This window comes from Pristiophorus japonicus, chromosome 2 (assembly GCF_044704955.1).
Source record: "Pristiophorus japonicus isolate sPriJap1 chromosome 2, sPriJap1.hap1, whole genome shotgun sequence".
In the NCBI taxonomy this organism is placed as follows: domain Eukaryota; kingdom Metazoa; phylum Chordata; class Chondrichthyes; family Pristiophoridae; genus Pristiophorus; species Pristiophorus japonicus.
In genome coordinates, this window is record NC_091978.1 from 274,251,531 (window position 1) to 274,265,816 (window position 14,286).

Genomic DNA, 14,286 nt, shown 5'->3' on the forward strand with positions numbered 1-14,286 from the left:
CGCCGGTGTACAACACCTCCAGTATCGACCCGCTTTAAAAATTTGTTTTGTGCTGAACCCGTAGCGACCCATAGTAACCCCGTCAGAGACAACTGGTGTGCAGAGCTGTCCCAGCAGCGTTGAGGGAAGGAATGACTGCATGAGGTAAGTCTGATTGTTTTTATTTTTCCTTTTTGTGATTTAAGTTTATTTGGAGTGAGTGATATATTGGGAATGTTTTTCGTGTTTTTGGTACCGATTTTATTTTCCAGGGAGGCCTCTCTTAAGGGTACTATGAAGCCGGCTCTTTAGCAATGGATATTCAGTAGCTCACCCGGCCTAGCGCCCCAAGATAAGTGTGGAACGCTTCCCTTAGTGCTCCGCTCCACTGTCAGGGCCCAGCTGCTGAATTTTTTGGCTGCTGACACAAACTATTTCCTGGCGTTAATTTATCCACCGCTCGACATTAACGCCTCAAAAAACCATCAACCTAATTTCCAGCCCTATGACATTTATTGCGACTTTAAATGCACTCTGTGTTAGTGTTATAGACAACTTTCTCATGCTCTATCAGACATTCTCCATAAATGGCTAATTTTAATCTTTTTTGCAGATTTAAAAATAAGTACACAGTTTTGTCCAATGACAGGATGACCATTACATTTCTGCATGCAGAATACAAGATGAAATATTAAAATCACAAAATGCATAGCCCCTGAACTTCCATGGGCCGTGATCTTGAATGTTGCATCAGCATCTTGCTCATCAGGAATACAGACCTCTTGCCACAGGTGGGGCGCACATGCAATCTCGTAGACACAGGTATACCTCATCTCTCTCATATAATGGCCGCCACTGAAACGTTTCCTTGGGGGTTTTGCCAGTGCCCTGCCAAAGTTACAGAGGGAGACCAGTAGAACCCCTCTGGAATTTTAGGTTCAAAGTCTAACCACCATTTCTAGTCGGCCATTCCTGCAGAAATGGCATATGAAGACAGTGACATTAATCAGTATATAACACAGAATACAACAAGGGCACCATTCATTTATCCGAGACCGATTTTTTTTTTCTTTACTCGTCCCATTACCATCCCCTTCTGCCTTGCACCATCATCCCTTTTGTCATTTAACAGTAGTCACCCTCCTACAGAAGCACGCTCTGCTCCCTGCAGTGGCATGCCACTGCATGCCTCCGCACGTTGCTCACTCTAATGGCCATGGCCTGCTGATGATCTTGCAGGCCAGGACCACACCGATTTCTGGGCTGGGACATCACCCAAATCCAGGTCGCTGATAGGAGTGTGGGCAGGTACAGCAGGAGCGGCGAGGTCGGGACAGAGGAGCAGTAAGAGTTCGTAAAGGGACGTGATCGGTACCCAGGTGAGGCGTGAGTTCGGGGCCCAGAAGAGGCGAGGGCACAGGGGCAGCACGGGCCCTGCACACACTGCGATATGTTTGCGTGCTAGGACCGTGCAGCAGAGCTGGCCTCCAGTCATCTTGGTTAATCCTTGCCACTGTCAAGCTCGTTTGGTGGCTGGTGTGCAACGGCCTCCACACATTAAAAAAATTTCCATGCACAGGCATCTTCTACCCTTTAACATGTAGTTCGGGACCTGGAATATTAGGTCCTTCATTGAAACACCTGTCGACTCATCCCTTTTTGGCGTGGAAGCAAGTCATCCTCATTTCGAGGGACTGCCTATGATGTCATTTAATCACTCCTGCCTTTCACCCTATCACTATCCTTTTGTTCTTTCCGACCCCGACCCACTTTCCCTGCCTCTGCTTAAAACCTGTTACATCTGTAACATTTTCCAGTTCTGCCGAGAGGTCTTCGACCTGAAATGTTAACTCTGTTTTTCTCTCCACAGATGCTGCCTGACCTGCTGAGCATTTTCTGTTTATATTTCAGATTTCCAGCATCTGCAGTATTTTGCCTTTAACTTATCCCATTAGGCTTTCATAAGGACATAAGAATATAAGAAATAGGAGCAGGAGTAGACCACACGGCCCCTCGAGCCTGCTCCGTCATTTAATACGATCATGGCTGATCTGATCATGGACTCGGGTCCACTTCCCTGCCCGCTTCCCATAACCCCCTAATCCCTTATCGGTTAAGAAACTGTCTATCTCTGTCTTAAATTTATTCAATGTCCCGGTTTCCACAGCTCTCTGAAGCAGCGAATTCCACAGATTTACAACCCTCTGAGAGAAGAAATTCCTCCTCATCTCAGTTTTAAATGGGCGGCCCTTTATTCTAAGATTATGCCCCCTAGTTCTAGTCTCCCATAACAGTGGAAACATCCTCTCTGCATCCACCTTGTCAAGCCCCCTCATAATCTTATACGTTTCGATAAGATCACCTCTCACTCTTCTGAATTCCAATGAGTAGAGGCCCAACCTCCTCAACCTTTTCTCATAATTCAACCCCTTATCTCCGGAATCAACCTAGTGAACCTTCTCTAAACTGCCTCCAAAGCAAGTATATCCTTTCATAAATATGGAAACCAAAACCGTATGCAGTATTCCAGGTGTGGCCTCACCAATACCCTGTATAACTATAGCAAGGCTTCCCTGCTTTTACACTCCATCCCCTTTGCAATGAAGGCCAAGATTCCAGTGGTCTTCCTGATCACTTGCTGTACCTGCATACTATCCTTTTGTGTTTCATGCACAAGTACCCCCAGGTCCCGCTGTACTGCAGCACTTTGCAATCGTTCTCCATTTAAATAATAACTTGCTCTTTGATTTTTTCTGCCAAAGTGCATGACCTCACAATTTCCAACATTATACTCCATCTGCCAAATTTGTGCCCACTCATTTAGTCTGACTATGTCCTTTTGCAGATTTTTTGTGTCCTGCTCATCATTGCTTTTCCTCCCATCTTTGTATCATCTGCAAACTTGGCTACGTTACACTCAGTCCCTTCTTCCAAGTCGTTAATATAGATTGTAAATAGTTGGGGTCCCAGCACTGATCCCTGCGCTACCCCACTAGTTACTGGTTGCCAACCAGAGAATGAACCATTTATCCTGACTCTCTGTTTTCTGTTAATTAGTCAATCTTCTATCCATGCTAATATATTACCCCCAACCCCGTCAACTTTTATCTTGTGCAGTAACCTTTTATGTGACACCTTGTCAAATGCCTTCCGGAGGTCCAAAAGCACCATCCACTGGATCCCCTTTATCCACCCTGCTCATTACTTCCTCAAAAAATTCCAGCAAATTTGTCAAACATGACTTCCCCTTCATTAATCCATGCTGACTCTGCCTGACCGAATTTTGCTTTTCCAAATATCCTGCAACTACTTCTTTAATAATGGACTCCAACATTTTCCCAACTACAGATGTTAGGCTAACTGGTCTATAGTTTCCTGCTTTTTGTCTGCCTCCTTTTTTAAATAGGGGGGTTACATTTGCAGTTTTCCAATCTGCTGGGACCTCCCCAGAATCCAGGGAATTTTGGTAAATTACAACCAATGCATCCACAATCCCTGTCGCTACTTCTCTTAAGGCCCTAGGATGCAAACCATCAGGTCCAGGGGATTTATCTGCTTTTAGTCCCATTATCTTACTGAGTACCACCTCCTTAGTGATTGTGATTGTGTTAAGTTCCTCCCCCTCTATAGCCCCTAGACTATCCACTGTCGGAATATTGTTAGTGTCCTCTAACGTAAAGACTGATACAAAATATTTGTTCAGAGTTTCTGCCATCTCCCTATTCCCCATTATTATTTCTCTGGTCTTGTTCTCTAAGGGACTAACATTTACTTTAGCCACCCTTTTCACTTTTTATATACCAAAGAAACTCTTGCTATCTGTTTTTATATTTTGCGCTAGTTTACTTTCATAGGGCCCAAGTTTCCGCCCCCTGTAAAAACGGCGCACCTCCATGAGATGCGACAACTTTCTAGAATAAAAAGGGTGGCGAAAAGTTATTTTGTGATTCTCCGAGCTCCTCAGGACGTCCTCAGCCTCGGCATAATGCAGCACAAGGGTTGGAGGGGCGGAGCCAGGTCCCGGCGCTGAAAACAGTGCCGGGACCTCTGCACATGAACGCTAGAGTGCGTGCACATGTGCAGTAGCTCCTCGCAGCCCGAATCTCTGCGACGCTGCGTGGGAGGGGCCCGAAGCACGTCGCCCCTAGCCCTGGTCGAATGGGCTCCCCGGGCATTGAAGATGTGCTGAGTTATTGGGACTCGGGCTTCCAAGAAACACCCACACCCAGCATTTAGCACTCTATCTAGAACTAACATCGGCTCAGAATTTTCAAATTATGGAGAGCATATATTCAAGAACTTTGTGCCAGTGTTTCATTGTCGCTGGGATGATCCGATTAACTGGGAGCCCAGAAAGCAACGTCTGCCTGAGATGTCTGGGAGAGAAATCGCTGGTTTCATTGAGAGACCGACTGACAAATCACCCAATGGGAAGTAAGTTGGAGGGAGAGCCCACTTACTTGCTATGGTCGGGAGTTACACAAGCCCATGTTTGGAGTCAGTCTGTGCTCCGTTCAGAAGATGGGCGCTCAGGCCACGGACGACTCTGAACTGGACTCGGAATCCACGTCTTTGAACATTCTCTGACAACCACAGATTTCAGCAAAGTAAGGAGATGACACTTCAAGACCGCATCCGCGGGGAGCGTGCCTAGACTGGGGGAGAAACGCCCTGCTTTTACCCACTTTACCCAACTCTGCGCCCATACCTTCATAGTCTCCTTTATTTAAGCTTAGTACACTGGTTAGAGATCCAACTTTCTCACCCTCCATCTGAATTTGAAATCCAATCATGCTGTGATCACTCATTCCAAGGGGATCTGTTGTGGGGAGTATTGAAGGCTCCCTTCAGCAAATTGTCTGTTCGATGATGCTGCGGGTGGCTGCCTGGTTCTCATTATAGTGTTGCTCAGCTTCTGTGGCAGGGTTTCGGAGGAAGGTCATGAGCTAGGTGGCCAGGCCGTATCCTTTGTCCCCGATCGGCAAGCTCTGGCCTTGTCTTTGTCGCTTAAACATTCGTGAGACAGTCTCTCACGCAAGCTGAAAGCATCATGTGCTCTCCCTGGATAGCAGGCATTCACTGTGAGAATGTGCTGAGTGAGGTCGCAGAACAGCTGCAAGTTTAGGGAGTATCGCTTTCAGTTTCTGAAGACCTCTGCATTGTGTGATGGTGTTCACATGGCGACATGTGTACAGCCAATGGCACCTTGAACCTTGGGGAAGCCTGCAAATCATCCAAAGCCTCGAGCCCTCTCATTCTGGCTGTCCCTGCTCATTAGGAACTTTATGAAGTCCATTCCGCATGCGTACAGTGCCCTTGTAACCTGGCGAATGCAGCAATGTGCAACGTGCTGAGAGATGCTGCATAAGTACCCTGCTGCCTGGAAGGAGCCAGAAGTATAGAAGGCCATCGCCACTGTCATGTATGTAGACCATGTATATTAACTGTATAGTCACATAAGGTGTGCCACCAGAGGGCACTGCGGTGGGAGACCTGAGGGTTAGCTGCATAGGTGTGCAGAGCCCAGTATAAAAGGCTGCTCACCATGCTTGTGCCTCACTCTGGAGTTACAATAAATGGGACTAAGGTCACAACAGCTCAAGTACAATATTAGATCTCGTGGAGTCATTCATAAGAGTATTAAAGACATAACAACTGTAGACAAGATTACGAACTTTCACGCAAAAATGACTAACATTGGTGCATTAGAAAAGTTCTCAAAGAGTGAAGATTGGGAAGCCATTACGAAGCGATTCGACCAATATTTTGTAGCAAACGACCTGATAGGCTATGATCTGGCCCCGCTGGCAGATAAGTGCAGAGCTATCCTGTTGACCAGTTGTGGGCCCGCGGTCTATGGCCTCGTCAGGGACTTGCTTGCACCAGAGAAAACAACGACCAATTCATACGAGGAGCAGAAAGTGCTAATTTGGGACCAATTCAAACCGAAGGAGAGCATTCTCATGGCCAGGCATCGATTTTATACACACCGCTGCCCCGAGGGCCAGGAAATCGCGAAGTACGCTGCCGACCTCAGGAGGCTGGGAGGACCGTGTGAATTCAGCGCATCCCTCGCCGATGCGTTGCGGGACGTCTTCGTAATTGGCATCGGTTATGAGGCCCTTCTTCACAGGCTACTGGCTGCCGAAACCACCGTCACTCTGCAGAAGGCCATCAGCATCAGCCAGGCGTTCATGACCTGAAGCTGCAGCTCCAAGCAGATGATGACTCAGTCTCAGGACTCAAATCGGCAAGTACTGTAACTAGAATGGCGCCTTTCACAGGCAGAACTGTTGAACATGAATCTGCCCAGGCAGAGTGTACAGGCCCTCGAGTCGTTTAACTCAGAGACCGCCGAGGGGTGCAAACGTAAGTTGAGTAGCACATGCTGGCGGTGCGGAGGCAATCACAGGGCTCATCAGTGTCGGTTCAGAGACTGTGTGTGCAAAGGCTGCAGCACAATGGGCCACCTCTAGCGAATGTGCAAAAGAGCTGTAACTCACCACATGGTAGAGGAGTCAGCAGATGGCTTTGAATCCAGTGCGGATTATGATGAGATGGCTAGAGAGGCAGCTCAGTCCCAGGATGAAGTGTATGGAGTATATACCTGCACCACAGATTCTCCTCCAGTGACAATGGAAGTCGATATAAATGGCGTTCCAGTCTTCATGGAAGTGGACACGGGGGCGAGTCAGTCAGTAATGAGCCAGGAAGCCTTTGCGAGGCTATGGAATGATCAAGCTGAATGACAAGCTGGACCAGGTTCAGGCAAAGCTGCACACCTACACCAAGGAACTGATATCAGTTGTTGGTGGTGCGGATGTAAATGTACCCCATGATAGCGCAGTGCACAATTTACCATTGTGGATTGTTTCAGATGATGGACGAACGCTACTTGGAAGAAGATGGATGGGAAAGATTCATTGGAACTGGGAAGATTTCATCCCTCCCAGCGATCGACGTCCCCCGTCCTCAGAGGCAGAGCAAGCCGCCACCTTCGGTTGGACCAAGCACCGGAGAGCAGATCCGCGCAGCCCCTGAGGCACAGACCACTCATCACTACTGCGTGGCGATGATCTGGCCGAGACGACCCGAGTGCACCTTCCCGGTTTCCATGACAGGACTCCTGGGGAGCAAGATTGGACCCGAGGACACCTTCCCAACCTCAGTGGCAGAATCCCTGGGAAAGAAGATTGCAACAGTCAACAGTCTAAGATAGCTTGCTCCCTTGAAGGTTCTGTAACATACTGTTCTCAGAAACAATCCCGTATGCATTCTATGTATTCCTCCTCCAGGCTACCCCATGCGATTTGTTTTGATCAATCTATATGTAGGTTAAAATCCCCCATGATTACTGCCGTTCCTTTTTCACATGCCTCCATTATTCCCTTGATTATTGCCCTCCCCACTGTGAAGTTATTATTGGGGGGCCTATAAACTATGCCAACCAGTGACTTTTCCCCCTTACTATCTCTAATCTCCACCAACAATGATTCAACATTTTGTTCATTAGAGCCAATATCGTCTCTCACAACTGCCCTGATATCATCCTTTATTAACAGAGCTACCCCACCTCCTTTCCCTTCTTGCCTATCTTTCCGAATCGTCAGATACCCCTGTATGTTTAATTCCCAGTCTTGGCCACCCTGCAACCACGTTTGTGTAATGGCCACCAAATCATACCCATTTGTAATAATTTGGGCCGTCAACTCATTTACTTTATTTCGGTAGTGTTTTAATACTAGTTTTTAAACCATGATTTTTAGTTTTGACCCCTCCTGCAGCCCCTTTATATTCAGTGGCCCTTTTGTTTTTTGCCTTGGGTTTCATAACAGCCACAGTCATCTTTACCTCAATGGGCCGCGTTGTCCTGTTGGCACTGGTAGGTTGTAGGTCTGCCTGTAGGAGCTGGCTTATCTCTGTCAGCACTTCTTTTTGGAAGTGCAGCCTTCTAACACACTGCACCTCAGAGATATGGAGGTATTAGCGATGTTCCCTGCAAACCCATGGGGGGTAAGGCCTGCTCCTCAAACGTCTGTGACCTCTTTGATTCTGTGGCTCAACATGGCCAAGAACCCTTCTTCCAGCTTGAAGCTGCCTGCCAATAACAACCAGCATGATACACTGGCAAACTAATATTGCCCCCATTGAAATCTCTCACTGGCATTCTGTAATGTGAGCAAAGTGTCATGGGACATAAAAGTGCCGTTTGCAATTCGGTGCCTCACGCAGCGTTCTGCGCGCAACCGTAGCAGTCACTGACAACTGCCATACAAGATCCTCCAGCCTCTGTTTAAATATACCACCAACAGCACCTGCTGCACCCTGGATCGCTTGGCTTTTTCATTCATTTTCTGGGGCGATCCTTAATTAGAGCGTTAGGGCCGAAATTTCCATCAGCGGCGCTAGCACAGACTTGCACGACGATTTACATCATACTGATGGTCAAAATAGGAGGCGGAGTGGTAAGATTTTGCGCCGCCACAAAGCCATTTGCGAAAATTCCGGCCGGGCGCTAAATCCTGGTCTCCCAGATCCATGCCCAGAAACAGCATTTATCTTCCCACTGGGGCGTAAAACAAGGCGCAAAAGAGCGACAAATGTAGCCCATGAATTCATCATATCCACTGAATGAGCTAAAATATTTGTAACCTGGCCATATTTTAAGAGGGAGAGAGATTCCTGCAGTCTTCAAACTATTGAATTGTACTCATAATAATAAGAGCATAATAAATAGGAGTAGGAGTAGGTCATTAGGACCTTCAAGCCTGTTCCGCCATTCAATAAGATCATGGCTGATCTTCTACCTCAACTCCACTTTCCTACACTATCCCCATATCCCTTGATTCCCTTAATATCCAACAATCTATCAATCTCCGTCTTGAATATACTCAACAACTAAGCCTCCACAGCCCTCTGAGGTATAGAATACCAAAGATTCACCACCCTCTGAGTGAAGACATTTTTCCTCATCTCAGAACTAAACAAATTATTCTGAGATTGTGACCATTGGTTCTCGACTCCCCAGCCAGGAGAAACATCCTCCCTGCATCTACCTGTCAAGCCCTGGAAGAAATTTGTATGTTTCAATGAGATTACGTCTCATTCTTCTAAAGTCTAGAGAATATAGGCCTAGTGTCATGTATCCTACATAGCTACTGTTGGCACTATCACAAGGTGTGCCACCAGAGGGCACAGCAGTGGGAGACTTGTAGGTTACCTGAACAGGTGTGCCTGGCCTATTATAAAAGGCAGGCCATCAGGTGTGATCTTCACTCGGGAGTTAACAAATAAAGGACTAAGGTCACTACAGTTCAAGTACAACACATTGCCTCGTGGAGTCATTATTAGAGCATCTAAAGACACAACAATTGTCGACGAGATTACGAACTTTCACGCGAAACTGGCTACCCTTGGTACGTTGCAGCAGTTCGCCGATGGTGATGATTGGGACGCCTTTGTGGAGAGGCTCGAACATTTCTTCACAGCAAACGACCTGGCAGGAGACGACCCAGCCACACTGGCTGATAAGCGCAGAGCTATCTTGCTAACCAGTTGTGGGCTCACCGTCCATGGCCTCGTCAGGGTCTTGCTGGCACCAGCGAAGACAATGACCAAGACGTACAAGGAGCTCGTAATCCTGATCCATGAGCAACTCAAGCCCAAGGAGAGCATCCTCACAGCCAGAAACCGGTTCTATACCCACCGACGGCCCGAAGGCCAGGAAGTCGCGAAGTATGCCGCAGACCTCAGGAGGCTGGCGGCACCGTGTGAGTTCGGCAACCAGCTCAACGAAGCGCTGCGGGACATTTTTGTCATTGGAATTGGCCATGAGGGCCTTCTTCATAAGCTACTGTCAGCGGACACCACAGTCACACTGCAGAAGGCCACCTCTGTGAGCCAGTCATTCGTGACCTCGACCTGCGGCTCTAGGCAGATGACTCACTCTCAGGACTCAAACCCAACAGGTACTGTGCACAGAGTGGCACCATTTAGAGGCTGGACTGCAGAGCGCGAACCCTCTCAGGGAAGAGAGAACAGGCCCACGAATCCCTTGACTCAGAGTCCGCCGAGGGGGGCTAATCGAGTAGCACCATGCTGGTGTTGCGGAGGGAATCACAGGGCTCACCAGTGCCGCTTTAAAGACTATGTATGCAAAGGCTGCAGCACAAATGGCCACCTCCAGTGAATATGTCAGAGAAATACGACACTGTGTCGATGAAGAGTCTGCAGATAGCCAGGAATCCTGCGCGGATTATGAATCGATAGGCAGAGAGGCAGCCCAGCACCACGGGGAGGCACATAGCATGTTTACCTGCACCACCGAGTGTTCCCTGCTGAAGATGGAAGTCGAGATAGATGGCGTTCCAGTCTTCATGGAAGTGGACATGGGGGCGAGCCAGTCAGTGATGAATCAAGAAGCTTTTGAGAGGCTATGGGATAATCAAGCTGAACGACCCGAGTTGGTTCCGGTTCAGGCAAAGCTGCGCACCTACACCGATGAAATCATCCCAGTTGTTGGTAGCGCGAATGTAAGGTACTCCATGATGGCGCGGTGCACAAGTTACCTCTGTAGATTGTTGCAGATGATGGACCGACGCTGCTCGGCAGAAGGTGGATGGAGAAGATCCACTGGAAGTGGGATGACTTCACCACTCCAGCGATCGACACCCTCTGCGCTCAGAGGCAAAGCTCGCCCTCACCTGAGGGTGGACCAGGCACTGGAGAGCAGACCAACACGGTACCCGAGGCACAGACCGCTCAGCACGACTGTGTGGAGATGATCCAGCTGAGACAACCCGAATGCACCTTCCAGGCTCCAGTGGCAGGACTCCGGAGGAAGAAAATCGGATCCAGAGGCGACTTCCCAGCTTCGGAGGCAGAACCCGGGGAGAAGAGGATCACCGCAGTCGACATCGTGGATGGAGGAAAGATGGCGCCTAAACCACGAGGTGAGGCATGGAAGAAAAAGATGGCCGCGGCCAGACCACGAGGTGCAGCGCTGATGGAGCAACACGTGGCACCAAGCGAAGAAGTGGATTGGAGTAAAGCAAACAAGGCTCTCTTGAAGGAGGCCTGCAACCCATCATAATTAAAGGGACAGTTCCACACACTCAAGCCATGTAATAGTAACTGTAAGTTAGAGACAAAACGTGTAATTGATCATGTAAAATGTGTAAGTGATGATCAGAGTTGTGTACATGCAATGAGCAAGGAGAAGTTGCACGATCATTTAAAATGTGTGATTGATGATCTGAATTGTGTACATGCAACCAGCGTGAAAAGTCTGCAATCGCGATCGGACTCACAGAGTGTCCATCATAAGTAACGAAAGGTTGTGCGACGCAGGATTTCAACTGCACGCAGCCAAGGCAGCGGGCAGACACCCATCGGGAGCACACAGGTCCAGCGAGCTACCCAATGCTGTAGCCTGCATCCCGGGGACCAGAGTCATGCACCATGGAGTGTGGCCACAAGCAGCCAACGCACACGAACTGCAGAGCAAGCGACTTCAGCAGGGCACGGCACTGGTATCGATACCATGCCCCTGATCGGCTCCACCTCTCAGGCACCCGATGGCACCAATTGCCACGAGCCTGAAAGAGCAGACTGTGCTAAGGTGCAGCCCCCAGACCCCATCGCCACCAAGGCCATACCCGTAAACAAAGGGTCACCCACCACAGTTCCCCCAAATTGGACCAGGACCAGCCAGGATCCCAAACCAAACAACGCCCAGGCCAGCGAGTCAGCAGTCCCCTGTGCACGGCTAGGCGGCAGCTCCTCAAGAAGCAGCAGCGACCCAGGGCACAAAGAAGGGACAGGGAGGTCACAGGCATCTGTGAACCGGCCCGATGCTCGGGACCTCGGCAACAGCCCCAAGAGCAGGCAACTTGAGCCAACCGGGTTCCCACTGACAGCACCGGGCACCGAGCCGCCACCAGACTGCAGAGACACAATCCAGCAGCTCTGGAACTAGTTTGTCCTCACGCACTGGTCCCTGCATCGATAATGTATCTCACCAGTTTAATGTACTTGTCTCACAACGGAACCACAAATGTAATGCAAACCTGTTTTCCTGAACTTGAATGTATATGAATGCTATGAGCCTCTGGCATAATCTATATGTGCGGGGGGGTGGGGGAGAATGGAGTGGTCAGGGACACACACAAACAGCAACCCCCAGCACTCTACTGCACCAACCACTCACCCAAGATTGAAACAACCTGCTAAGGGTCAACCAGATAGAGCCCACATAGAGCTAAGCCCAATCAATGCAGAGGCAATTTGCACTAAAGATTCAGGGAAGAGTGATGTCATGTATCCTACATGGCTACTGTTGGTACTATCACAAGGTGTGCCACCAGAGGGCACAGAAGTGGGAGACCTGTAGGTTACCTGTACAGGTGTGTCTGGAGTTATCAATAAAGGACTAAGGTCACTACAGTTCAAGTACAACACACTGCCTCGTGGAGTCATTACCAGAGCATCTAAGGACACAACACCTAGTCTGCTCAATCCCTCCTCATAGGACAATCCCCACAACACAGGAATCAGTCTGGTGAACTTTCATTCGCTCAATGGCAAGTATATCCTTCTTTAGGTAAGGAGACCAAAACTGTACATAATACTCCAGGTGCGGTCTCACCAGGGCTCTTTATAACGTCTTTACTCATACTCAAATCCTGATATAACAAAGGCCAACATAACATTTACTCTCTTAATTGCTTGCTGTACCCGCATTTTAACTTTCAGTAATTTGTGTACAAGGACACCCAGGTCCTCTGAACACCAACATTTCCCAATCTCTCGCCATTTAAAAAATACTCTGCTTTTCTATTTTTCCTATCAAATTTCTCCACATTATATTCTAGTTGCCATGTTCTTGCCCACTTACTTAGCCTGTATATGTCCCTGTGAAACCTCTTTCAATCCTCCTCACAACTTACATTCCCACCTAGCTTTGTATCATCAACAAACTTGAATATACAGTTGTACCTCTCCAGTCCGGTACTCTTGGGACCTGACCGGTGCCGGACCAGAGAATTTTCTGGATCACGGGAGGTCACGTCAACCCTAGCATTGTCAGCAGTACCCTAGACTTACCAGGTACGGCTGACAACGACCTGGCAGCGTTCTGCGTGTGCGCTGTGCAGAAGCCTACTGCGCAGCATTTCTCAGGCCTAGCTTCGGCACCTCAGTCAACCGCCACATTCCTCACTCCCTCTCCACGCCGACCCAATCTGCTTCTCTTCTCCCCGAACACCGGAGGCAGTGGGGAGAAGAGAAGCAGCCAGCCCCAGGTCACAGCACGAGTCGCGACCCCCCCCCCGGGAATGATGCCGGACCAGAGATGTTGCCGGACTGGAGAGGTACAACCTGTAATACATTTGGTCCTCTCATTCAAATCATTGATATAGATTGTGAATAGCTGAGACCCAAGCACTGATCCTTCAGGTACCCTACTAGTTACAGCAGACCTAACTGAAAATGACCCATTTATTCCTACTCTCTGTCTTCTGTCCGTTAACCAATCCTCAGTCCATGCTAGTATATGGGAGCCCTAATTTTGTTTGTTAGCATCTTATTGAATGCCTTCTGAAAATCCAAATACACCACATCCACTAGTTCCCCCTTATCTATTCTGCCAGTTACAACCTCAAAAAACTCTAACAGATTTGTCAAACATGATTTCCCTTTCATAAATCCATGTTGACTCTTCCCAATCCTACTATTATTTTCTAAGTGCCCTGTTAACACATCCTTAATAATAGATTCTAGCATTTACCCTACCACTGATGTCAGGCTAACTGGTCTGTAGTTATCTATTTCCCTCTCCCTCCTTTCTTAAATAGTGGGGCTACATTTTCTACCTTCCAACTGTTCTAGAATCTATAGAATTTTAGAAGATGACAACCAATACATCCAATATCTCTAAGGCCACCTCTTTTAAACCCTAGGGTGTAGACCATCAGGTCCAGGGGATTTATCGATTTTCAGTCTCATTAATTTGTCCAGTACTATTTTTTCACTAATACTAATTTCTTTAGTTCCTCATTCTTGTTAGATCCTTGGTTCTCCACTATTTCCGGGAAGTTTGTTGCATCTTGTTCCATGAAGACAAACATAAAGTGCTGGAAATTCGGTTTCGGTCCTTTTGTGGCGTTATTCATGGCGGGGTGGTACGTATAGCACCCTCTAAAAGTGTAAGCCTCCAACCGGGAAATTTGTTTGAAACATAGCAAGAGGGAAAGGGGCCACTAAATCAGGTGTTCTACAACTGTGCTTGGACGCTCCATCCGAAAACCT

At 48.3% G+C, this 14,286-nt stretch overlaps 1 protein-coding gene across 1 annotated transcript in view; it reads right to left on the minus strand.

The window, feature by feature from the left end:
* Positions 1-14,286, minus strand: part of slc2a9l2 (solute carrier family 2 member 9, like 2) — a 798,853-nt gene that overhangs the window by 79,390 nt on the left and 705,177 nt on the right. The gene's annotated exons all lie outside the window — the stretch shown is intronic.